The sequence below is a fragment of the Talpa occidentalis genome, unplaced genomic scaffold (assembly GCF_014898055.3).
Source record: "Talpa occidentalis isolate TD23 unplaced genomic scaffold, MPIMG_talOcc4v2.1 talOcc4.4, whole genome shotgun sequence".
Classification (NCBI taxonomy): Eukaryota; Metazoa; Chordata; class Mammalia; order Eulipotyphla; family Talpidae; genus Talpa; species Talpa occidentalis.
This window is the reverse complement of record NW_023604295.1, coordinates 57,360,223-57,388,058: the sequence shown is the minus strand read 5'-3', so window position 1 is coordinate 57,388,058 and position 27,836 is coordinate 57,360,223. Positions and strand designations below refer to the sequence as shown.

The 27,836-nt window shown below is 35.5% G+C and overlaps 1 long non-coding RNA gene across 1 annotated transcript in view; it reads left to right on the top strand.

Moving 5' to 3' along the window:
* Nucleotides 1–19,926, top strand: part of LOC119257554 (uncharacterized) — a 38,775-nt gene extending 18,849 nt beyond the window's left edge. Inside the window, exon 3 of the long non-coding RNA XR_005128060.2 lies at nucleotides 19,794–19,926. This is a non-coding gene — a long non-coding RNA (uncharacterized LOC119257554). The remainder of the gene's footprint in view (nucleotides 1–19,793) is intronic.
* Nucleotides 19,927–27,836: the final 7,910 nt, after the last annotated feature.

Genomic DNA, 27,836 nt, shown 5'->3' with positions numbered 1-27,836 from the left:
CAGAACTGAAGAGAGTGGTTCTAGACTGAAAAAAGGGAAAGAACTATGGGAACATAACAAAAGTAGATTCTGAGCCACATTTTCTTAAAAATTCTGATTCTGTAGGCCTGGTATAAGTCTAGGAGGTTGCATTTTCATAAATTATACTGAATAAATTGAATTAGGAGGATAATGACCAATGGTGTATCATTACTGAAAGTAATAGTCCCAGGTCCTGATATAATAACAAAGTGCAATAGACGAAAACACTAAAAGTTTGGTATACACATATTGTTGATACAGGAAAGGATTGTAAAGGGGGAAATGATTGATTTTAACCACTAAATTCACTCTGTTTCTTTCTTTCTCCTCTAAGACCCTATCTTTTTCTTTCTTCTTTCAGTGCATCTCTAAATTCACAACTCTTTTAGAAGCCTTAATTTAACAAAGAATTTGCTATCATATAAGTTATTCAGTTTTGGTGCCAATACATATTTAACCAAAGTTGATACCAAAACACAACTTTGAATTATTAATAGACAGGTAGAATTCCCAATTTTCTAAAAAATGTCATCTCATATATTTCATTTTTCAACTTGATGCTCTGAAAGGAAGACTTGTGTCATGATTGCACAAATTTAGTATTCTTAAGTTTAATGAGTGGGTGGAAAATATTTCAGTGTATAAGCCAGAATGATCATTTGTCAGAAAAGAGGAGGAGGATTCCTGAAAACTCTGTGCTTCTCATACGAGTGTGGTACAGGCCAAAGATTGAATAACATTTCCAAGAAAAAACAATTAGCAGCACGCAGAGTCAGAAAGGCATTAGCCAAAGAAAAGTACAAACAGAGACACACAATTTGGGAATAGTTTGTATATCTGCATCAAAAAATACATAGATATCATGGGTATTAGTAAACAAAACAATTAATTCATTAGGTGAGATGGTAGATACTAATAGGAGAGAGGAAATGTTAACTTGGAAGATCAATAAAGATGCTCTGTGTACGAGTTTGTTAGTGCTGTGATAAAAATGTACCCCATAATGGGTGACTTAAATCACAGTTATTTCTGGAGGCCAGAAGTTCAAATTAATTGTGTTAATTAGTTTCACTTGAATTCAGGATTAGTTTCACTTGAATTCTCTCTCCTTTATTTAGAGATGATCATCTTCTGTGTCTTTTTTCTGATAAGGATACTAGTCATTCTGGAGTAAGGGCCACTCTAATGATCTCATCTTAATATAACTACTTCTCAGAGACCCTGTCCTAATAATGGTTAAGTGCTGAGGTACAAGGTTTAGGACTTCATATGTATGGGGTGGAGGGGAGGGCCACGGTTTAGCCCCCAATGACCTTTCACAAAGGCCTTTCAAAATATGCTCTGCTTATGTGAAACTAGATAGGAAATGAATTTTGGTGAATTCTGACATTTAGCTTTGGAATATCAAAATAACTTTCAGAATCACTCCAGATGCAATATTTCCAACAGAAATTTCAGCATAATAGGAGTTTCACTCCCACAGACAAAAGGGCAGGGGTAGCAAACAAGAGTGAATTTATTGCAGCCAAGCATTAGACAGCCCAGCAATCCAAGATTAATTTCTTGCCAACATACTCACAGAGGTGCTACCATGATGACTTGTCTCATGGAGCATACGAGTTCATGGTCATGTACACTGTGCTAGCACTGTTAGGGGGTGGGGCTGAGGAGAAAGAATGCAAATATAGACCATGTAGTGAGCAAACCTGGAAACTCTCATTGTGTTTTTCTGTTGTGCTAGGCTAATACTTCTAACAAATTATTCCATTTAATGCACACAACAGCCTTATAAAGTTGGCAGTTTTTATGACAATTTCACAGATGAATAAACTGAAGGTTTAGTAACTTATTAAAGGTTGTGTCAATTTATAAACAGATTAGGGAATAATTACAAATAATAAGCTGTACATATTCAAAGTATACCACCTAATATATTTTGCTGTGTGTATACATCTGTGAAATCAAGAACATAATCAAAATGTTGAATACATCCATCACCCCCTAGAGTCTCCTCATTCTCCTTTATGGTGCCTCTTTCGTTTACTCCTTTGTCACCCTCCTCCCCAGCTCCCCAGCTTCTCCCCAGCTCCCCAGCTCCCCACACATCCTCAATCATTGATCACTGTTTTGTCGCTATACTCTAGAATTTGCTTCAAATGTAATCATACAGTATGTAATATTTTTATGTTGTTTGGTTTTTTTCACTCAGTGCAACCACTTTGAAATTAATTCTTTTTACACCATATATCAATAGTTTGTCCCTCTTTATTACTGTGTAATATTTCATAGTATAGTTTGATCATAATTTTTGTATCCACTAGCAATTTTCTTTAAAGATTCATTTTATTTATGCATGCATGCAAGAGCTGGGATGTAGGCCAGAGGTGTTGGGAGTGAGAGGATTCACCAGAGACAGAGTGGGGAGTAGAACAAGTGGATCTACTGAAATACACAGCAGTGAGCGAGACAGGAGAGGTCTGTTGCATCGTGTGGGTTAGCTCCCTGCCTGGGTATTGAACTCAGGCTGCAGTGGCTGATGATAGCTTGATAGCACTGAGACTTTAACCCTGTTCCACCCTTCACTAACAATGATGATGGGCACTTGTGTTGTTTCCAGTTTTGGGTTGTTACAAATAAAACTGGTGCATATAAGCAAGTATATATAAGTCTTTTGTAATGCATATCTTTGTATAGACATAAGGTTTTGCTTCTCTTAGGAAAATGCCTGGAAGAGGAGTGGCTAGAGCATATGGTAGTTATTATATATGGGGTCTTGATCTTTTAACTGATCTAACAATTTCTGTGTATAATTAGTCTTTAGACCACTGTACTCAATAAGATTATTGATATGGTGAGGTTTAAGTCTATAATATTCCTATTGGTTTTCTATTTGCCTTATCTGAATTTTGTTTCTTTTCCTTCTTTTCCTGTCTTATTTTGGAGTACGTTTTATGATTAATTGCACCTCCCTGATTATCCTATTACTTATACCAGGGCAATAGTATGGCCTTTTCATTTGTTTCCCATCTGTCTTTCACTGTGTGATGTCCAGTGTCATGAAGACCATTTATTTCATATGTTTTGTCTGATTTTAATGGTTGTTTCAGGTAGAAGAGTAAATTCAATCCTTATTACTCTGTCATCACTGAAAACTTATGTCTCTCTGTTATAAGGATTTTAAGTAGCAGATTGGAATTGGAAGCCAAGTCTCTCTTATCCTGTATATCATAATGACAACACCACCAAGCAAAGGGGCTGACAGCACCACTGAAAAGTCTCTCAGATTACTTCCTTTGATTTTTATTCTCAAAAAATTTTGTTGAAGTTTATTACTGTCCTTTATATAAATATATATGTTAGCATACAGTATTCTTTCTCCCTACCTTCTCTAAGCCCAATACTGGTTAAATGTTTAATGTGATTAATAAAAATGTAATAGGAGTTTGCTACAAATTCATATCTTTTGATAGCTCTCTTAAGTGATCATTTAATATAAACAACTGCTAGAAACTTTTTGTAAAAGATCTTATAAAATTAACTAATCATCAAAAAAAGGTCCCTATGAAGATAATTATCTGAGGAATTGATTTAAAATGATGGCTTATCAAACACATACTCACTGAAAATATGTCTATAACAAACAAGAATTTATTGCATAGACTTTGGAAATATTTTCTTAAATCAGATATAATTTTTATCTGACAACTTGAAAATTTATTTTCAAAGGGTCATTACCACTGTTACATTTATTGAAGTATGAACACAGCTTATTTTTTCTCAAAGGGAAGCAACACATATTAAGAGTTCTCTCATTGCTGATTTCCACATACTTCTGTAAATAAGTGCACTAAAAAAACCTGGTAAGTTTCACCACTTCACTAGACACTCCATCAACAGGTATACCTGTGTGCAGGCTAACATCTGTACTCACACATAGATTTTTATATGTTTATATAGCTGGAAAGCATTTAAAAACAGCATTGCCTCTGTGAGGACATCATTCATTTAAGGCAATGAGGAAACTACAGATAAGCTGAAAATTACAGTCATTACCCATTTCTTTGAAGAAGTTGCTAAGGATTTATCTTTGAAAAATATGTATTTTTATCTCCATTAGAGAAATTGAGGCATTTAGTTTCAGAAAAAAAATAAAGAACAAAATGCAACAACAAAATGAACAAATATTCACTGAACAAGCTGTATGTTTAAAATATGCAAAGTACATACCTGGCCATAATATGCTATATTGTGAGAACGGCTTGTATGAGAGATAGAAGAACTCAGTTCAAATCTCATGGGTCACTTACTAACTTATACTTTGAGGCAATCACTAAGCACCATTGAACATCAAAGCTGATAAAAGTATAAAGTGAAGTAACAGTAATGAAGACACCTGGAAAACTGTTAATCATTATGGAATGGCAAGTGTTTATTAAAGACACCTTTTTCTCACTTCAGTTACAACACTTATACAGGATAAGCACAACTTAGTAGTCAGCTGTCCCATTCAGCTCTCCCCATTCTTTGCCATTCTTTACGCTTAATTTAGTGTGTTCATGTGTGTGTTTTTCATTATAAATCAAATGATGTATTGATGGTGAACTTTAATTCAGTTGGTCCTGAAAACCATCTTTCAACCTGACCTCCTTTCTTATAGTCCATGCAGAATTCCTCCCCCACAGCTTTTGCATTTTGCTCTATACCACACTTCAATCTCTACTTTTCTGCTCCCTTAATAAAGATCTCTCCTACGAAACTGGTGAAATTCCACCTCTTTAGTGAAAATGGTTTTTACATTTCTGGTAAATGATAGGCTTTTCCTTCTTTGAATTTCTTACAGGCCTAGCCTTGGTGTAACTCAGTGTTGCACATAGTATTTATTTATTTGTTTGTTTTTTTATATCCAACCAAGTTACCCAGACAATTCTCCTGAGATGAATGTAAATCTATCAACCACTAGACAACACCACTTGGAAGTCCTGTAGACACTTAAAGCTCAATAAGAGCACATAAAGTCTCTAAATCTAATCTTTAGAGCTTTTCTCAGTGGATAGTACACATATCGGGTTAGATTTGCAAGTCAAGCAACTTCAGAGACATGTTTGATGTCTCCATTAGTTTCACTTCTCCAGTTTAAGATAAAAGCCAATTTTTTTTAGCATTGTATGCAAAACTCTTCATGACCTGACCTCTGCTTCACAAATCCTTTGCGACTCCATTTCCTCTCCACAGGTCTGTCCCAATGTCATTACTGAGGAGCTAACTTCTCAAATAATTTCTTTTATTCTCATCTTCACTTTCTTATCTCTCATTCACACATCATTATTTTCCAAATTGATTTCCATAACTAAGATACAACTGCAACAGACCTGTCTTGCCATTTTAGTAACTCTAGCAGACTCATTTTACTTCCAATATTATTCTTTTCTCTCATCATATTCAATGGTCCACGACACCCTTTGTGAAACATTATCTGACTCTGACTTCTATGACAACACTACTCTAGATTTCCTTCTGTCTCACTCATTGTTCCTTGTGCATTTCTTCTTCCAACTCCTCATACTTTAAATGTTGAAGATTCTCAACACTTTCTTCAAGACCTTCTTTCCATTCCCATTTAAAACCTTACTATCATTTATGCTTTAAAGACTACCAACTTTCTGAATAGTATTCCATAACCACCTTTGCTCAACTAAAATCTATTCACCACACTGCTGACAAATTGCATGTTGTCACTTCTTTAGTTAAAAAATCTGCCTGTGACTCCTGAGATATCCTTGGAATTAGGGCAAAGCCTTAATATAGCCTACAACTTTGCACGGGATGCTCAATATTTCTGCCCTATGTTTTTTCTCCTCTTAAGTAATTCCTGGTCATTCTAAATTAATTACCTTCTTTGAAATTCCAGACAGGGTTAGTCACCTTTACTAATTAGATGCTTTTAAAATAATTTGTACTTTTCCTTTGTGGCATTTATCATTATTATAAACAATTATTGATTTCTATAATTATTTATATGAATTTTATTTGACCTGATATATTAAATTCCATACATTCATGGATTCTCATTCACCACTCTATCTCCAGCATTAGTGGGAGTGCTAACCTTTAGTTACTTCTTAATATACATTTCTTGAATGAATAAGTAATGCATGAATATACAAGTCATATTTCTTGCTATTTCATTTCCTTTCTTTATATCTGCCAGTCCTGAACTGTATCATGCTTCCTCTGACCTTGGAACATTTGTGCATGTTATTATTCTCTGTACCTGCATGCAGCTGTTGACTTCATTAGCTATTAGACACCATCTTTCAACACTCAGTACAAGTATCCACCCCATCAGGAGGCTTTCTCTGACTACCTACCCAGGGCACCTTGCATTCCTTCCCCACAGGGCATTCACATGCTGATGGGACTCAGTGAACAGCAGCAGAACCCTAACTTCTGCCCTGCTCACTCTGGTGTTTGGTTACCTGTACGCTGTTTCTCCCCAGAGCTTTAAGCTTCTAGAAAGTAGATGGGTACCTTATAGACTTGCATCTTCAGAGACTAATATCATGCCCGGCATTTAGAATAGGACCCATATGTAAGTATAATAGTCAATAGTCAGTGAATGAACAACTACTTGACATCTGGGATGATGCGTTTGGCACATTTACCTCTGTGTTTTTAATTTGATCATTATTCATTTGGCTATAATCACACATGATATCTTAGTAATCTTTAAAGGAAGACAATTGTAATTAAGTTGTAAGTAAGACATGTTCAGCTAATATTAAGTGGCTAATTATCCATTTATTTCATATCTGCTGACAAATTTTTATTCTAGTCCTTGTTCTGTGTACGTGTCTCCTTTGTGTTGTCCCTATACTGCCTATAGAGCTCTGTGCAAGGGAAAGATTGTGCAGGAAGAGAAGTGCCAAGGATAAAAAGATGGAACTACTGGTAGTCTAAGATTTATGTCTGTAACAATTTTTCTATTTGGATAGACTCACTGAAATATTAAAGCAAGGCAGACATTTGAGGTGCATTTATGCAACTTATTCTATGTGAAAATGTATCATTTTTATCTGATAAAACTTTCATAAAAGTAATTTACATACAAGCCACTAGAAATGTCTTTTCTTTTCATGCCCGGATATATTTTCATGGAAAATCTTAGTTCTCTATATTAGTGTCCATTTTCTCTCCCTTTCCATTTGAATAAAAAAATTAGTAGTACATCTGGGTAGTGATATTGTAACTATGAATTTACTGCTTGCACTCTACTTATGGTATAATATATATGTGAGTACATACATTTATGATGTGTTAAAAATCATTTTAAAACTGCAAATACTATGAATATAGATCTCATTGCAGGGATATTTGAAATTTGTAGAAAACAGACCTAGAAAAAACATGTATTTGTGAACCAGAACGTTGTCTCTTAGGACGCATTATTACTATACATTGTTGTGGTTGTTTTTAAATAATTCCCTGATTTATTTTCTTCCTAAATTTTTTCAAGACCTTTAAAAAGTTCCCAAAGTATTGTGAAATTTGACCCAATACTATTTTCTGTTCTTGCTTCTGACACTCTGTATAAATTTAGTGATGGCTAAGGAAATGTAGCATTCTATTTTGAAAATAACGTCGGCAATATAGTTTTAATTTCTTAGATGTTTCTTTCACCTGACATGTAATTAGATAGCAAAGCATGAGGATTGATTGTTTCTTTTAAAATTATAGGATTATTGAGATTGGTAGGCATTAGTAAGATTTAGTGCTACTTTTAAATTTGATCATTATTCTTTCAGCTATAATCACATATGTTATTTAGTAATCTTTAAAGGAAGACAATTTAAGGTGTGAAACACAGCCTTAATTCTTTTTTAATGTATTTTTTACATCATTTTTCATTTTCATACAATGTATGCATTTTCATCTTGGTTATAGTCCCCGTAAAATTCCCAACACCCTTGTTTTGATCCTACTCCCTTCTCCCCCACTGTAGTGTGTCTCTGGTTTATAGTTACCTGTTGATTTTGATTTTTACTTTATTATAATTAGTCTTTTTCCTGATCCCTTATTTTGGTTTTCTAAATTCCTGCTATGAGTGAGACCATCCAGTATTTTTCTTTTTCTTTCTGACTTAATTATTTAATAGAAACAAATTTATTAACTCAGTTTGTATGCAAAATTACTTAAAATAATAATTTAAACCCAAAAACCCCTCTATGTCAATTCTCTCCACAACTAATAAATAAATTTGATCCCATTTGGTGACAATATAGATTGATTGGAATCTTTCTTGGTATTATCAGGGATTTCCACTGAGGACTCTGACCTTTCCACAACTGAAGAAGGAAATCCCCAAAATACAGAGGTTTTTCCTCTATTCTTTCCTATCTTATATACAAATCTAAAAGACTGCTTGTCCCAGATGGTCCATGCCATTATTTTAGATAAGGCTGGATTTTTCTGGTCCCTAGACATTTGGAATAACTCTTGAATGAGCACAATTGGCCTGAATTAGTGTGGAATATATTGGTTCATTGAAATATATTCCCTTTGAGGCATTTTCTTTGCTAGGGGAGCTGCTATGAAGTGGGCCTTGCTATTTGATATTAGCAATGGCATTTTAATGTTGAATCAACCTTGCTCATATGTCTCAGGTGACCCTTAAGAAAAACCTTACAATACTAGAAATGTAAATGGATTAGTAAGATGAGAAAAGCATGTTCTTTTCTACTCTCCTATTCACAGCTTCTACTTTTGTCTTTTATTTCCCTTGTTCAGAGGCACCTGGTATGGCCAAAGATAAAGTGCCCTCAGGAAATCCCCATAATATACTGACCACAATAATTTTAATCAGAAGTGCAACAGATACTTATGTGGAATAGAGCCATTCATTTGGGCCAAGAACACATATATCATTTTATCCCTTCTTGGTACCAATTTTAAAATAACACTAAAAATACATCTCCAATGAACACTTTTAAAGAATTAAACAAGGCAGGTACTTCTATCCTCAAACTGTAAGGTTTTACTAAGGGGGTAACAAATATACCATTTTAGCACTTGGAATTATATGACACTAAATAAGACCAAACTAATGTGTGAGTAGGTTATATACTAAACATGAATGCATAAACAGAGCCTGAATTGAGTATGTGCTGAGTAGCCCAGTGAGACTGAAGTGAAAGGTTCTGTATTAGAAATAGTAGAACTGAGGAGAAGTGTGACTCCTGGGCCTTCAGTACTAGGGCAGGGATTTGGCTTTATTTTTTAGGTAAGAGAGAGGATTTTAAGCAAGAGAATAACATGATCAAAGCTGTGAAGTATTCCATAGCCCTCAGCAATCTTCAAGTTCAACAGTAACTTTCTATCATGCTGTGAAGTGAGATGCTTTTAATTTAAAGAGCTCTGGAAACCTCATGAAAGCACTTGATAAGGCTGATCATTTCAAATTGATTTTAAAATTCAGAAGTGCCACCTTGGGATTAATAGTACTCCTTCAGCTTTAATCTCTAGTAAGATCTCAGAAGCCTCAGATTGCTGAAATACATGTACTCTTGAGGTGAAAATGAATGGCAGTGGGAGAGTTTACACGTAACATAGCAGAAAAGGTTGGAAAGTGAAAGCAAGAAGTCAAGGTTAAGGGATGTGATTACTGTCAACTTATTCACAATGAGAAAGGGAAGATAAAACCATGGTATAGAATGACATAAAGGGAAATTAAATAGAGGACAGGGAGTCATTATTTCTTCCAGACAAGAGAAAAGGAATAAGCTATAATGGTCATATGCAGCTGTAGGGAATATTTAGGTCGAACACAGAGAAAATTTCAACTTAAAGAATATTTAAACAAGTGTTCACTGGAGGGTTGAGAAGTCATTGTTTTACTACATTTTCAAGACAAAAACCTGGCAATCATTATTTTCAAAAAGATTAAGCAATAGTCTACTATGTACTAAACTGACTCTAGGTGTCTTTAAAGAGAAAAAAAAAACAACTCTTCAACTATAGTTTATTATCAGTGAGATGGTGGAAGAAAGGAGGGCACAAACTATTATAGTCTTTCTCACAATGTCATTCAGATTGTGCTATTACTAATTAAAACAGGATTCAGAAGCAGGGAATGTGACATTGTGGATCTTCAGTCAGTAAATAATTTTAAAGATTTATTTATTTTTATTTATTTATTCAAGCACTGGGTATAGTCAGAAGCGTGGGAAGGTGAGAGAATTCACTAGAGCCAGAGCGGGGAACAGAACAGGCAGACTGACAAAGTACACTGCTGAGGGGAGCAGTGGGCGCGGCAGGAGAGGTCTGTCGCGCCATGTGGGACCCTCCCTGGCAGCCGGGGATCGAACTGGCACTGCAGAGGCTGCAGGCAGCTTCGCAACCCAGCGCTCAACCGTTGCACCACCAGGGGAGGCCCAGTAAATAAATAATTTTAAAAAGTACAAATGCCTGGTGGAAATACTGAAAACTGAATAAATATGCCTTCCAATTTTCTAATTATCTGCTGATCTAATTTGATAGACTCCATTCACTAGTGGCATGAATTTCAATTTATAACTTGGATTATAAAAGAGGAATCCCTTTATTTTCTATTCATGTAATTTCAGACTTTTATTTTAATGGGCTATTGGCGAATGTTAACCTCAGTTCTTCTTGGGGTTCTTTCTCTTCCCCAGGATTGAGTAACTATTTGAAGTTCTGGGCATTGTCCCTGGTTCTGTCTTTAGTTCACACAGACAGTTACTCTGTATTCATTGTTCTGGTCTGTATGTGGTGGGTCTGCCTGATGCTTTATGTTTCGGCTCCTCCCTTGCAGAACAGAGAGAGTGAGGATCTCAATCTAAGTGAATAAATTGTGTGAAGTACTGAGACAAGAGATTACAAGAAATTTAAGGAAGGCCAAGGTGACCAGAGCACAGAGTGAGGGGAGAGGGATAGAATCACTGACAGATCTGCCCCAGGGGGGTTATCTGCGTACCCCCTGCTGTTTCTGCCCACAAGTCTTATAACTAGGGACAGGACTTGGTCCAGAGTTTCAGAAAACCTAAATTTAAGGGAAATTGTTTCTATGACTGATGGAAGACAACAAGCCCTACCTACTCCTTTTATCTCCAAGATACATTTTCTATTCCTTAAAATCATATCTATCCTCTTTATGTCCCTAACAGTTTTGAAGTATCTCCTCAAAGTCAATCCATTCTAGTTAAATGGTGGGAAGGGAAATGGAGAAATATATATGGAGGAAAAAAAATGTATGTCAGTATCTCCAAATGTCATCATGTCTCCTTTAAACAACAATAATTGAGAGTTAATAATATACAAAAAACTATGCTGTGAATTCAGAGATATATGGGCAATCACCATGACTTGGGGTTCTCATAGTCTTATGGGAATATATAAAGGAGAAAACAGGACCATTACCAGGGAATGAATTTCTATTCAGAGTACATTCTTCATAGCCTCTCTTGGAATTTTGAAATATTTCTACTGTTTAGGACTAAATGAAATCAAACTATTAGAAAACTCTCAGATTATTTTCACAGTATCATAAATTCTGAATAGGACTGGATCTAACAGATCACTCAGTTTCCTTCTTATGTGATGTCCAAATACCCCAAAAATCACTCTTCATTGATCATATAATCATTGCTTAAAGATTTTTCAGTGTGGGGTAAGTCCATTCATTTTTTTCAACCATTCTATTTCTTTGAAATGTCTTTCTAATAATGAGAAATAAAGTTATAACTCCATTCACTGGCTCTTACTCTGCCCTCTGGAACCAGAGTAAGTCTAATCACTCTGACACTGTAGAGACTTATAATTAATTATGGAGCCAGCTTTGACACTGACATATTTCTCAAGTATTGGGTACTTAACTAGATGGCCCCCCAATGTAGAGATTTATCATTATGACTTTCCCAGTAATGTCTCATAATTAATGTTTAGGAAATTGGATGTGGTTTATTATTCTTTTTTGGTTATTACTATATCACTATAAGACACATTATGATGGATGTTCTGAATTAATATCATTAACATGTTCACAAGCAATGGAACAGCTTTGTTTGCAGCCAGAGATTCACCATCATATTTATAATATTTATACTTTTCAAAACACAGGCATAATTTGTTCACCAAATTAAAAGGCATATTCTAATATATTAAACAATTTTTTAAAAGAGAAAGTGCACTAACTTTAGCATTAAATATGATTTTTAAATAAAGGCATCACTGAGTTGTAAAATCAGGGACTCTTAAGGTGGTGACAAACTTGATGTGTTCATCAGGGCAAAGGACATGCTCAGGGTGTGGTCTGAGACTTTGCTGTTAGAGAAACACAAACTTGTTAGCTAACCCAAAATTGCATTGGCTCTTTGAAATGGTCTTATCTCAGTAACCAAATTCCCAATATGTGAAATGATATCTGGTTCAGAGACCGTAGCATAGAACATGTTTCTAGCAACTACGAGACAGGTTAAGGCCCCTTACAAACTTTGTTTCTCTAAGACACATTTTTCTATCCCAGAAAATATTTTTTTCTCTTTATTCCTTCACAAAATTTAAAGTATTTCCCCAGGGTTTTGATATCACCACACACTTTTCTGAGTCAATGTAACAGAGATCTAGCTTTGAGATAAATAGCAGTAAAGGAAATATATTTAGTTTTTGTAGTATTAGAGAACCTTAATGCCTAAGATCCATGAGACTAACCTTATCTCTCTCTGGGAACCTAGAATAATAAAAAAAAATAACCATAGTGTGCTAAGTTCAAGAAAATAAATTATTAATGTTCTTACCAGCTGATTGCTAAAATGCTAAGGTAAACCTTGATAAATTCTTCTTAGTTATTTATTAAACTACTCCTTTCTACCATCTTACACTTAGCAGATACATTAAGCCCCTTCTTTGATCAGTGCTGAATATACATCAATATATCATTACTGTTAAATTATTTATTTTTATCTTCTTAATGTAGACCACCTCCCTACTTTAAATCATCATCATATTAAGCAGATGACAACAAAACTACTTTTTCCCATAGTTAAATTGTAGCCTTGAGAATATGTTCTTGTCACCTTAATTAGATTGAAGCACTCCAGGTTTTTATTAGACACAGGAGATGACTTGCTGGTTTTGTAAAAGGCTTGCTAAGTCTCATTAATATCCCTTTCAGATACCACCTTATAGATGACTGAGCATATCCATTTTATATTGATTTTACTAGGTCATATTTCAATGAGTGAGGTTTCTGAGCTGACCTTGTTACTAAATTACATGTATGACTGCATAGTCTTTTAGAAAATTCTAGTAAAAATCAATGACAGTCATTAAAAAAAATCTGGGGCCTCACTGGTGGCCTAGGGATTAAGTCTCAGCACTATCATATAGCTCACCTCTGTGGCCTGAGTTTGATCCCCAGCCAGGGAGCTAATCCACAGACCTCTCCTGTCTCACCTGCTGCTCCCAACAGTGTATTTCAGTAAATCCACCTGTTCTGCTCCCCACTCTGTCTCTGGTGAATCCTCTCACCCCCTGCACCTCTGGCCTACACCCTAGTTCTTTTACACACACACACACAAACACACACACATGCACACCAAATCTAGATATCACTGGGAAATGTGTGGAGTCAGTCATGTTTATATTTAAACTACATACTTGTCAATGTCTCTCATATTTTTCTGGAAATCTCACTGAAGATTAATGTAATTATTCACTTTGAGATTTACATAACAAATGAAATCGTAATAACCAACATTCCAAAATTTGCATGTTTAAGATTATTAAGTGTTTATTATATATTATTTCCTTTGAGTCTCACAGCACTGGTGGGTGATGACATTTAGCAACCCTTAACATTTAGACTGGAGTAGTGGCTCTTGGAATGTGGGCCCATACCATTAGTGCCAATATCCACTGGGAGTTTGATAGAAATGCTATCCATATGTACTGAATCAGAAACATTTTGTTTGTTTTGATATTAAAACATCATGATATTAAACATCACACCTCATCATGAAATACTCAACTATTCAACTATCTTGGACACAGGGGTGGAAGGTTCTCTACCAAGTTACTTGTCCACTTATAGAAGACAGCTGTAGTACTTGTTACTCAGCATTCATTTGCCATCTACTTTCCTTGATTCTTTCTGTGGGATTCCATGCTCATTTTCTTTGAGCTACATTTCATAGCCCCTGCCCACTTGCTCAGGAGGGAACAGTTATCTAGCCTATGGTAAATATTACATCATATTTCCCTAATACAATGATTGGTGCACAGATTGGGTATATGGTCAAGTAAAACTCAATGCACAAAGAATTTGTTGGACTGTTCTCCAAAATATATATGCTAGTGACATTTTCTCACAGATATACAAAGAGCCACATGTAAGGATCTTTGTTGCAGCAATGTCCTATTCATTCATGTGTCTCATATTCCTAAAATAGTGCCTGGTATATGGTAGGGGTCTACTATATTTATGAGTAAATAAACTGTTTGCAGCATAGGGTGTTGGGACAGCCTGAATGTTTGTCACTAAGAGAGATAGGGAAAAGATGGTAGATGTGCGCTGGTGCATACAGCAAAATAAAATAAATGGATTTGGTGTATAATAGTACTATAATTAGAACTTAAAAATATAGTGTTTACTGAAAAAGTAGGATATAGAACTTCCATTTTGATAAAACACAATTATATAAAATAGTGCATTATAAATGCACAATTATATAAAAAATGTACATATTAAACTAATTAAATGATTTTCATAGAAAAAGCAGAATGAAATTGGCACACAGTAATAGAAATAAGTTTTTTAAAGTAAGGAGCCTTGCAAGGATCCAATGTTGATGCATCATGAACTGAGTAAAATGATCATTTCAAGCATGAGCACCTAATTGCAAACAACAGCTAGAGATCTTAGAAGGTGATTCTCCTTTATCATCAAAATGGAATCCAGGTAGGATACACCCCAGGATACACCCACAGGAGAAACATGGAGAGAAAAACTGGAACCTGTTCACATCACTACAAAACTCTGGATCTAGCTTTGCATGACATATGTTTACAAGTCAGGAAAATTAGATACTATTCCTTACTCTTAACCCCAATTTTTCTTTTCTGTTTTTGTCATTTAAGATCATTTGAATTCATATTTTCTTTCACTAGTAATCAAAAATACTGTGACTAATCTATCATCTTTTTGTTTCCTCCAACCAATTTGTGGAAACTAATCTGCATTTCCTGCCTTCATTTCACTACCAATGAAATTGCACATAATCAAACCATTGATCTCTCTACTGAGACTGTTTTTATTATTATCTAGAATCCATTGATCAGCACACATATTTGATATCTTTTTAACACTTTCTTCAATTATTTCACTGATTGTTCATCTTCAAACTTTATCATAAGATAATCCTAAAATTTAACAATTTTCTGTCTTTGATAGTTGAAGATAAAAATAACCAGCTGTGTGTCTCAGGCCATTTAAATCTAGTCAGATGTACCAACCAATGAGAACAGCCACTGACCTGTAATCAACAAGAATTGCCTTATAGGTAGTGCTGGGTTGGTATCAGATTGGATGGGAGCTAGTAGTAGTAGTAGTAGTAGTAGTAGTAGTAGTAGTAGTAGTAGTAGTAATCTCTCAGTTTCTTTAAGAGCATCTGTGATTTACATTTTTTTCTTCAACCAAATTATCCAGTGGAAAAAAATTACTTAATATATCATATTTTTATCCCCAAATCCTCCTGAACTCAAAAATCTCAATTTTCTGCTAATAAAAAGACTAAGATTGAACATTTTAACTCTTAACATGCACTGAAACAAGCAAAACCAAACATGCTGAGTCTCCTTTTTGGTTATGGCATTACCAAGGAACCAATTTCAAAAACTATAACCACTAAGCATTTTTCATTCTTCCCTTTACTTCAACCTTCTAAACATCCTGCTGCCCAAGCAGATATATCAGGATTCATTCATTCATTCATTCAAGTACTGTTCACTTTATACTGTTTTATTTTTTTATGAGTATCTTTTATTGTTTGCTCCACAGTTATTATACTAAAGTCTCACAATTTTTGATCTAAATTATTGCTAGAGTTATATAACAATCTCTCCCTTCCTTTAATTGCCTGATATTTGAATTCATCCTTTGCTTTGTTACTGGAAATCCCCCCTCCTCCAAATCACAGATTGGATAATGTCACTTACAGTCACAAGACATTTTCAGCACTTTCATTCTGTCTACAGCAGTCTGTATGCTCTTGCATCATGTTGCAACATTTCCTGAAATGGTCAAAAGGAAACTCATCTTCTACTGCATTCCTTCCCAAACTCAATTACATTAGGATTATTGTCATCTGGGTGAGAAATGAAATTGTAAGACTATGACTTTTTGAAAAATACCGTTTCTTGAACCTGGATTTTTCTTTTTACATTTTTTAAAATTTATTAATTTATTTATACAAGCACTGGGTAGAACAGGCAGAGTAACGGAAGCACACCGCTGAGGGGAGCAGCGGGCTGCAGGAGAGGTCTGCGCACCATGTGGGACCCTCACCCGATGGGCAGCCGGGGATCAAACCGGCACTGAAGAGGCTGCGGGCAGCTTCGCAGCCCAGCGCTCAACCGCTGCGCCACCAGGGAGGCCCCTCTTTTTACATTTGTTTAAAAGATCCTTCTTACTCTTAAAGGTATAACTGAAATTCACTATTTCCTTTATAGCTTCTATGAACCATCAATCATGATAACTAACATCTTCACTTACAACCCTACAGCACGTCCCTTCTCTTCTCCTTAGTACTTATTCAAATTAGCCTTGTAATATGGTTTTTTCCCCTCACAAATATCCTTACTCTTAACTCATGATAATCTGATTCTAATGATAAAGCTTCTACCTTATACGTCTTTGGGACCCAGTTCTAAGAACTGTGCTTGGCAGAAGACGGCCAATAAATATGTCACTGAAATTAATTAACATTTATAAATGTTTCTAAAACATTCCTGGATCATGGATATATTGAGGATATGAGTAAAACTAAAAACCTACATTCTCTATCTAAATTGCATAGACATTATACTGAATTTTACGTATAACTTAATGAGGTTTGTGGTGAACACTTGGCTGGACACACTCAACATTTGTTCCAAATCCGTGCCAGTGTACAGAGGCTAGAAAGATTAAAATTATTTTTTACAAGCTCTTTTGAAGGTTTTTGTCTTCAGTTTTGGAAGTCCATTTTCCAAAATATATTACTCACTTTCCCTGCTTGTTGCAGACTGACTCAGAGATTGGAGCCATTCCTGGGATTGCTTGAAGATTTTAGTTTCTGGTTTTCTTGTCATTCCTTCTAACAGAACACATTTCATAACTTGTAGTGATTTCAAATATCCATATACATAGTGCTCTCATACGTTTGGTTTTGCTATTTCTTGGCCTTTTGACTACTTTTGCATGGCCCATCTTTCTGAGCATAGCTTGCTTCAGGAGTAGTTATGGTTAAAACCAACTCTCTTCAGACTCTGCTAACACCTGGCCAGTGAAAATGGTTGCAGAAAGTCAAACCACCATGCTGATTAATATTACTTAAGTTTGTTACTGTTAGCCTCAACTGAATGTTTTGTGCTGCCTTACAGTTCTATACTTTGCATTCTATTCAGAAGGTGGGTTACTACATGTGTTCCTTTTTCAGATCTCAAAAACACTAGCCCTGCTCTCTCCCAAGCTTACATTTAGCTTACTGAGAAAATACAAGCAGTCAGAAAAGACTACCCAAATACCACCACCATGTACTCTTCTTGTCTCCTGTCAGTTTGAATGACTTTCAGTTGCTTTTTATGAGCTTTTGACCTTGCAATAATACCCTTTTACTTTTCTGCCTCTTTATGTCTGGCATCATCAAGTTTTTATTTCTCCTGAATCAGAACAGAAACACATTATAATAACATCTCCTATTTTAAAAATTCTTTTGACCCACATCCCTTTTAGCTAAAGTCCCTAAAAGAATTATGTGTATTTGTTGTCTCCTATTTTCCTTCCATTCTCCCTTGAACTACTTTAATCAAGCTCTCATTCTTGTAAATTTCCTGAGGAAGTTGTTAAGACCACCAATGATTTCAACACAGTTGTACTTAATGGTAAACTCCCTGCTCTTGTTTTATTAGATTTTGTCAACAACATTTGATATAGCATATTATTTCTTCTTGAAATATGCTCTTTACTCAGAGTTCAGAAAATTACTCACTCTTGGTGTCCTTTTTAGTCTCATTTGCTAATTTCTCCTCCATTCCCATAGCACTGAGGCTTGTAGTATCTTGGAGTTCAGTTCTTGCATCTCTTCTCTTTACTATCTACATGTGATCCTGGGTAATATTATCTAGTTCATGACTTTTAAAATATTAATTATGTTGAAAATACCAAACATATATCTCATTCTTTCCCTTGAACTTCAAATGTATATCTCTACTAACTCAACATCTCTACTGGATGTCTGTTATGCTTCTGAAATTTAACATGTCAAACAAAGAATGCTAAAAAATCCTTCTTTTCTAAACATGTTATACCTCCTGTGTTATCATCTCAATTAATGACAATTTTATCTTTTTGCTTTATCTGGTTAAAAATGTTGGTGTCATCCTTTCTTTTATATTTATACTTTACAGCAAGTTTTATAAGTTCTACCTTCAAATTATACCGAGAAACTGACACCTTACAACTTTCATCACCACTGTCCTTCGTGGCTCAAAGCATTCACTTCTTGACTAGATTACCTCAGCCTCTTCATTCATTTCTCTATTTTTCTGCTGACCCTACAATTCTATTCTCCATAGAGCAACCAAAATGAAATTATTCAAACTCTGTCAAAACATGTCACTTCTTTATTTAAAGCTTCCCAATGTCTTTCTCTTTCATGCAGAAGAGTAGCTAAGATTCTTAGAATGGTTTAAAAGGCACTACTTATCCAGATCACTCACCACCATTCTAATTTCCTGCTTTTCTATTTACTCTTTTGTTTGCTTTGCCTATTCGCAACTGGACTTCTTTGCTATTTCTTGAATATACCAGGTTCATGTCACAAAGCCTTTCAATGTGTTTTTTTCCTCTTCCTAGAATACTTTTCTCTCATATTTCTATAGCTTGGTCCCTCACTTCTTTCAGGTCCCTGCTCAAATGTTACCAGAATTACCATATATCACTGACACTTTCCCTGATAGAGGCACATAGAGCAGTAATCCCTCCCTTTTTTTTTTAACATAGCCTTTCCCCTTTTTGCTACTTTAATTATCATGTATTACTATATGGCATAGAATATAAAGAAATTCCTATTTATTCATTTCTTGTCTTTATAAGGAAAAGAATTGCTTGCAGCATTGTTTACTGCTATATCATAGCACATGGACAGGCATCCAAATATAAGGTAGGTGTTTTAAAAATGAGTGAATGAATAAGATGTAATCTCCAAAAATGTTAACTAAGAACTGAGTAATGATGAGACAGTGAAGGTGAAGCATTCTTTTCCTGCCTGATATGGATCATAGAAGAGAGGACATGCTTTTGTACTCAAGAGTAGCAACAAAGTTCAGAGTTGTCAACCTTTTGTAACAGTGTCCTCCTGTTAGAAGATTCTAGAAAATGAAAGTTGTTCCTCAAAATTTAGTCTAGAGCCTGTTCCTCTATAATTTTGCATTCATCAGATTTCCTGTATTAAATCCATTCTCTTGAACTAAATAGCATGGATTCTGTTGTCTATTTCCAGTGAAATCTGTGGTAGAATAATTGTTTCATGAAGTGGCTGCAACTAATCAACATTCAAAGAAATGCAAATCTTTGCTTGGCTATGTGACCAGGATTCAATGATCATTAGAAGATGGAATATGTTCCCATGACAACCAGTGGTAAAACAGTTATTTAAATTATCTCTTGTGTTGATCTTTGAATGAAGTTCTATTGAAGAAAAAGCTGTGCAGATTGAGTGACTGTTTGGATAGTCTATTAATGCTGGTTCAAGCATAAAAGGAATGTGTGGGTGGAATGGCTAACCCTAATTGCACTGTAGAGCTTTGAATGCCTTAAAATATCACCAGGGAACAAAGAAATTTCTATGATTGCATTAAGATGATATCTTATCTTTTATATCAGCAGAGCTGTGGTAGAAAAAAATCAGAAGCTTTCTGATGTTATATAAAAGAAATCATGTGTTGTATGAATGAGCCAAAGATGGTCTCTGCATAGTGAACCTCTGCTATTTACTTGATTATAGCAGACAGAGGTCTGCTCACTCAAAAACCCAGCAGCACCCACTTGCACATCCAACTGTTGTAAACATAGCCAAAATAAGCATATTTTTAGGTACTGAGAGCCTGTCCATTTTTAATACCCCAAGCAATTATACCCAAGACCTACTAGTCATAGATAAGATAAATTCTGTATGTATAAAAGATGCCAAGTAACTGCTCCCTGAACCAGACTCCTTGTTGAAGTGTTTTATGACATTGTCTAAACATATAAACCTCCCTCTCTGATCTCTCTTTCTGTGGAAGTACTCTTACCTGCCTAGCCTTCTGAATAATAGTCCCAGTGCCATATCCTCTGGATGGTCTCATGTTGTGAGGGAATTCTCTCAAATAAAAATAGGTCAAGGTAGTATCCATATAAATCTTGTTGTGTGCTACTACCACTTCATGCCATTTTTTAAAATCAGCTCCCAAATCACATAAGCTCACTACACTAGGATAGCTGAATTGCACTGTACATAGAATTCATAGCCACATCAGACATCTTGAGTGAAAATTAAGGCAGTTGTTGGAATTGAGAAGAACTTGAATTGTTAATCAATGGCATTTGATTAACTGGATGACTGTGAGTTCCCTGAATTCTCCAACTCTTACCTACTTCCTGTGCCAGCAGAAGCAACCTCTCCTTGTCTAGTTTGTGGTCCTTTCTTATATGACGACCCAGTAAACACCTCACATAAAACAGTCATCTTGGGTGGGTATGCAAATTCACCTCATTACATTATGTTTGCTTCCATTTTTGCCTCAAGATCAATAAATGAGATCAGGTTTCAATATGCTCCAGGGAACCAGTTAAAAAGTAACCCAGGAAAAATAAAGTTTCTACATCAAAATAATTACAAGATTTTGTTAATATGATAGGAAAAATCTGGGAGATATTTATGGAAATGGACTCTGATATTTTATACAAGGACAGGAATGATATATTTGGATAGGCATAACATTGTCAGTATGACTTTATATAAGAAGTGCCTACTTAGCTAGAGATTCTTGATTTAGAAGTCTAGTTTGAGCAGCTGGGAGTGCTTCTCAGTGTTTTCTCATTGAGTTGATTAAAGTCTGAACTCAATATTGGCCTATGATGAATGCAAGTGAAATGACAGAATTTCCAAAGTCTTAGGGAAATAGGAATACTGAAATAGATTATTTTTATAGGCAACTGACTCAGTAACCCCTTAATTCTTTCTTTTGAGAGGGCCTAGTATATATACTCTTCACCACAGAATTGAGAAATATGCCAATGTAGATAAATACTTTAGCCAAAGCCCTACAGTGTATATTCTCTGTAAGCCAAGAATGAAGGTGAGAAATGTGACACTGAAGTAGACTCTTGATTTCAATGGAGCTATAGAATCCCATGGTGACAGAGGCAAACAGTATTTAATGAAAAGAAACATCAGTTACTTGAATAGGCAGCAGAACCAAAGGGGTAATAAAGGTGCTTTGATCTAAGTTATTTTGGTGGTGACTAATTTTGCATGGCATTTCTAGAACTGAAATAGATGAGCAGTCCATGAATTCCCTACCTGATCTGTACTACCAGAGGGGAGCAAAATTTATCTGTCATGAAGGTCAAAGAGGAATGCATTGCAAATAGACTGAGTGTGAACAGGGAAGAATTTCTTTGGAAAGATGGACAAGGACTTGGAGAAGAGATGTAAGATTGATGACAAGGCATTCGGGGTGGGGGGGCTATAAAAATGGAACTCGAAATGGAACCAGAGTAGAAGATTATTTACTTTTTATACAAATGATTATCAATAGTAACTTTTTTTGAGCACTCTCATCAGGAAGACTATATGATCTATGATCTACATTGTTAGTGTCTTTTTTTTTTTTAAAGATTTATTTATTTATTTACACAAGCACTGGGTACAGTCAGAAGCGCGGGAGGGTGAGAGAATTCACCAGAGCCAGAGCGGGGAGCAGAACAGGCAGACTGACGAAATACACTGCTGACGGGAGCAGCGGGCACGGCAGGAGAGGTCTGCGCGCTATGTGGGACCCTCGCCCAGCAGCTGGGGATCAAAGCGGCGGTGCAGAGGCTGCCGGCAGCTTCGCAGCCCAGCGCTCAACTGCTGCGTCACCATGGGAGGCCCGATGTTAGTGTCTTTCTTCAGCCATTCCAAGTCATACCCATTGGGCTTATGAACAGAGTGAGCATAATGGCAGAGACTTAACATTTATTTTACTGAAGTTTTATCTGACTACTTATACTGCAATGTGTCAAATATGACATTAGTAGGGAAAATTGGCAAGTTCTTGATGTAGCAGCATATTCTCAGGGACAAACCAGCCACCTGGGGAGCAGGTAGACCCATATAATTATATACAGAAGGCATAGATTTTTTTTAATCCTAAAATTAACTCATTCTGCATGTGGGTGGAATGCTTGAATGGTTCTATTATACCATAAAGCATTCAATAAATTACTATAAAAGAATAATTCCTATTACCCCCACAAATTTAAAAAGCATATTGTATAAATCTAAGCCCATCACTTTGTTTAATATTAAATCAAGGTCTAAGAACTAAAGTGAATACAGGCGAAAGTTTAAAGCATTGCAAAGGGCTTGCTGAGGGCTATCCTTTTACTTCTTAACAAAGTTGGGTTCTATGATAAAACAATGTGGGTTATGCTGCAACAGAACTCAACCGTATATCTCAGAGTCTTCAAATAGTAAAGATTTGGTTTTTTGTCCAAGTTATTTTGCAGCTGCACATTGCCAGGTATTGATCATGAGTACTACAGTCCACAGGCTAACTGAAGAGCCAACACTTTGAATACTGTTGATCATACCAGAAAGAAAAGTCCAATCTGGAGAGTCTCACTGTAATCCAACAATGTAATTTTTTTCCCACTTAGCTCATTTTATAGACTATTTATATGGCTCTAGACAACAATAAACAGGAATGTGGCCTTCATTATCCACTTAGCTATAGTTCAATCCTGTAATGAAAACAAGGGCAAGAAAGACCAGCACAGAGCTGCTGATTACTCAACTATCTCTTTAGGAAAGAAATTCTGTCAAACTTTTATTAAGGCATTAGTATTATTCTGAGAAGGTATTTTTTTTCTGTGAAGATATTTCATAATTTTCAACTTTGTGTATTGACATTTATTTCACCTGTATTATTGTAAGAGTTTTCTTGGATCTATGCTGCCTTGTTTGATTTTCCATTTTTTCCCTTTTTCTTCATTTTTCTTCCTCTCTTTGTCTTGGAAAAACTTTCCAAGAATAACAAATTCCCTACAAAAGGTTGACTCAATATAGGCAAGGGAAATGTTTCTGTTGAGGAAAGGTCAATGGTTTAATGATGATGCTTCAGCAATATACTTTGTTAGAGAATAATGAATATTGTCTAAAATTTAATTCTATTCTAGCTATCTCAAAATACTCCAAGAATAATGAACTAGAAGATGTGGTAATAGTGTGACTGTGGAGGAAAATGTGGCCTCCATTATCCACTTAGTAATAGTTCAAACAGAGTTGTGGATATTAGAACTTGGTTTTATAAATTGCATTATGAAATGCTACCCAGACCACCTCAGTTATTTCAAAGTGTCATATATCTCTTTACTTCCATCTGACATCCAGATGGACAGGAAGGGCTGTGCAGATGGGGTGCTAAATGAGGATTATTTTATAATGTGTTTCTTGGGGATGAAGAGGGGTGGAGACAGAGATCCGAGGAGTACAATCCTGCCATAAATGCTAGAATGGCTAGGTACCATGAGATTGAGTTAAACTGAGTATATTTCACCTAAATATAACTTCACTAGAACTAATTTGCCTATTAATATTATTGCTGTTTAAAAAATTTTCAACTTACCATTATGTTTAATTAATGACAACTGGTATTTATTGAGTTTTGTTACATGCAGAGCAACACAATGGTCAAGCATGTTTCAGTGTGAGGTAGAAGTTCTTCATGAACTTCATTAAATCTAAGAACTTCACAGAAAGAAGTGCTGCAGAGGTGATGACCATGTTAGGGAGATGCTTTTGCTGAATAAGTCTAGCAAATATGTTTTCACTATTACAAACAATGGGAATTAAAAGAAGAATGCAAAATTATTCATGGGGCAAGTTTAAAGTGAAAGGCATGATTTTCCCAAGAAGCCTTAACAAATCAGATTCTGATCTGTTAAAATGGGTTATTTGCTCCTATCTATGTCACAAAATAGATCCTTCAAACCTGAACGTTGTCATGATTCAATCACACACTCTTAGACCAACGAACTCAAATCACACCCCTTTTATTAGTGCCTTCTCACAAGATTTCCAACTACTATAAAGGGGAAACATAATATTCAAGTTAAAACCAGAGAGACTGAGACAAGATGAGAGCTAGCAATGCAGCTATACCACAAAAGCACCACCTGAACTTAACATCGAACTAATTTCTGTCTTCCTGACTGCAATCTTCTCTTAGATGATATTGTCCATACAGTTCCCAAGTGACTCACTGTGTTGATAAACTGAAATAATACTGAATTCCATATAATTAGATGAACTAAGCAAGATTTAATGACTGTGTGATAGCCATCGCTTCAGAGATGTGACAGATATTATTACTATTCTTTAGCAAGTTATTAAGCAGCAACTGCAAATGACATACTTTGGAGTTGATATTGTAAGGTTTGTAGTAGAATTTTTATGTTCTCCTCTACCAAAGATAACTGATATGAAAACAGTTGCCAAAATAGTCTGCAAGTTGATTAAAACAACAGTTTTAATGAAAAATATCTAAAATTAAAAGACTTTCAAAGTTGAATTCAAACTAATGCTCATGGTGATAAGTGAAAAAGACTTCTAATTAGTTTGTTTTATGGTGTACACTATTTATTGTACTCTTTATAAAGGTAGAAAATGAGTTTCCCTTGCTAGAGTCTAATTGTTTTCACATACACTACCTATTTGATAATGAGAAATAGAAGTATTTGAACCTCCACCCACATTTTGTCACAGGAATAAGCTCAGTAAGGAATCTGGCATTTTTTTCGAGTGCCTTCTTATTAGGTAATATGTGTAGACACATTTGGGTAGATAATTTTAAATTTTGGTAGTTTGTGATTATACAGTTAAGAGAACTATTAGAACAGTTAGAAGACATATGAAGTTCTATCATTCAGTTATAGTCTTAGTTCAATGACAAAGGTCATTAAACTTGTAATGGTATATAAGGAATCTACACAGAGACAAGGCATTCATGAACACAACCATAAAATCCAAGCTTCAACTCATGTCAAATATATAATGGTGTGTGATTAAATATTTTATGACTCATATATAAGCATAATAAAAAGTAGTTGGAAAGTGCTTCAGAATGTGAGTGACTTCTCTAAACCTGTTGAAGTAATCAGTAAATTTTAAGTTTAAATTAATGAAGGTTAAGTACAAATTAATAAATTTATAGATTCATAGAAAGATTAAAAATTATCTTACATCTTTTTAATGGCAGCAATATATATGAAAGGTGACATAGTGAAAAAGAAAGAATACAGTCATAGAAGTCAGGAAACCTGAATTCTAGTGGGGTAGACAAATGACTTTAGATTTTAATTATCACATAGTTTCCTTACATATACAGTAATGATAACAAGTGTAATAAAACAAAATAATAAATGTACAAACTGCTATGCAAATACAAGTATGATTGTGTTAGTAAAGTTTAATTTAAATTAGTAAAATTTAAGTTTGAAAATTAGTAAATTAATGTAATGAGACACTAGTTTTGTCATAATTATCTAGGTTAAAGTTTATTTTTTAAATTACATATCCTTACTTGTTTTTTTTTTAAAGATTTATTTATTTGTGCATACAAGAACTGGGCTACAGGCCAGAGGTACTGTGCGGGGCATGAGAGGATTCACCAGAGACAGAGTGGGGAACAGAGTAGACAGACTGACTGAAACACACTGCTGAGGGGAGCAGCAGGTGCAACAGGAGAGGTCTGCTGTGTCATATGGGTAGCTCCCTGGCTAGCCAGGGATCAAACTCGTGCTGCAGAGGCTGCAGATAGCTTCATAGTGCTGTGTTTAACCCCTTGTGCCACCAGGAAGGCCCTTTACTTGTTTTCTAAAACAATCTTCAAAAGAAACAAATAGCTTTCTACTAATTGATGTGTTTTATCCATATATCTCAAGACACTGTTTGAAAGGTATGATTGCGGATGAGTTGTGCTTGCTACATTTTCCTCTAGGATAATGAAAGTATGAGCATAAGTACTAGCAAACTAGCAAACTCTGGCAAACATCAATTTGCTGTTTGGTGAAAACACTATTTGGCACATAAACTTCTCCATTTTCATACAGTACTGTGGGACTTTGGAACTGGTGTTTAGTAAATTGTCCACAATAAGTGTTTTTAAATTTTCAATGATGAGTAAGAGCTTCTGATTGATGAAGAATGAGTATGTAGTCATGTGATTTATGGGTCATGTCACTTATTCATATATTTGGAAATGACTGATTTATTCATCCAAGAAGTTGTTTCCAAGTCAGGCAACCACTCTGAGAACATGACTGATTTATAATCTCAGGAAATAGTGAATGGTTCATGCATTTGATTTATAAGATGCATTACTGACTTATAATTCCCCCAGCTGAGGCAGAAATAAGTGCTTACACTGGGATGTAAATATCTGTTTTATTAATAAAATGAGACTGATTTATTTTACTTATTTGTGCACACAGACTTTAAATTTTAGTTATAGTCATGCTCTACATCCCTGTGATTCTCAAACCGATTTCTTCTTGAAGGTACAGATTGGGTAATTATAGTTCAGTTTATGGAAACATCTACTGCATGATGTACTACATTCTTTGAGAACACACTCTGACCAAGATGAATTCTTTGTTTATTTCTTTTTCCTTTTAGGACCAAATATACAAGTCATTGCTTATTTTGCCTGTCACCTCTTTCTCTTTGTTTTCACCATAAAAAAAAAAAAATTACAGCTGGCCTTAGTTGCCTTAATTGGGGCCTTAACTGCCACTTTAGCAGCCAAAGGCTGGTTTCATGGTGGCCTTGTGAATGTTCTCTTAAAGGCTGGGCTGTGGTCTGAAGTAGGGGACCAGTCCCTTGGAGCACATGGTTGGCAAGCATGACACAGAAAGGTGAAAATGCAGTGGCAGGTGAAGTGTCAAGTGGCCTGGCTGCAGACTGGCACCGAGGGGGAAACAGGATCTGGCCTAAAAGTTTATTTATTTTTATTTTTAAAAATTTATTTATTTATGCATCCAAGAGCTGGGGTACAGGCCAGAGATGCGGGGGGTGAGAAGTTTCACCAGAGACAGAGCAGGGAACAGAACAGGCAGACTGACTGAAATATACTGCTGAGGGCAGCAGCGGGAAAGACAGGAGATGTCTGCCTCGCCATGTGGGTTGCTTTGCTCCCTGGCCAGCCAGGGATCGAACTCGTGCTGCAGAGGCTGTGGATTGCTTCATAGTATGGTGCTTAACCCCTTCCACCATCAGGGAGGCCCTGGCCTAAAATTT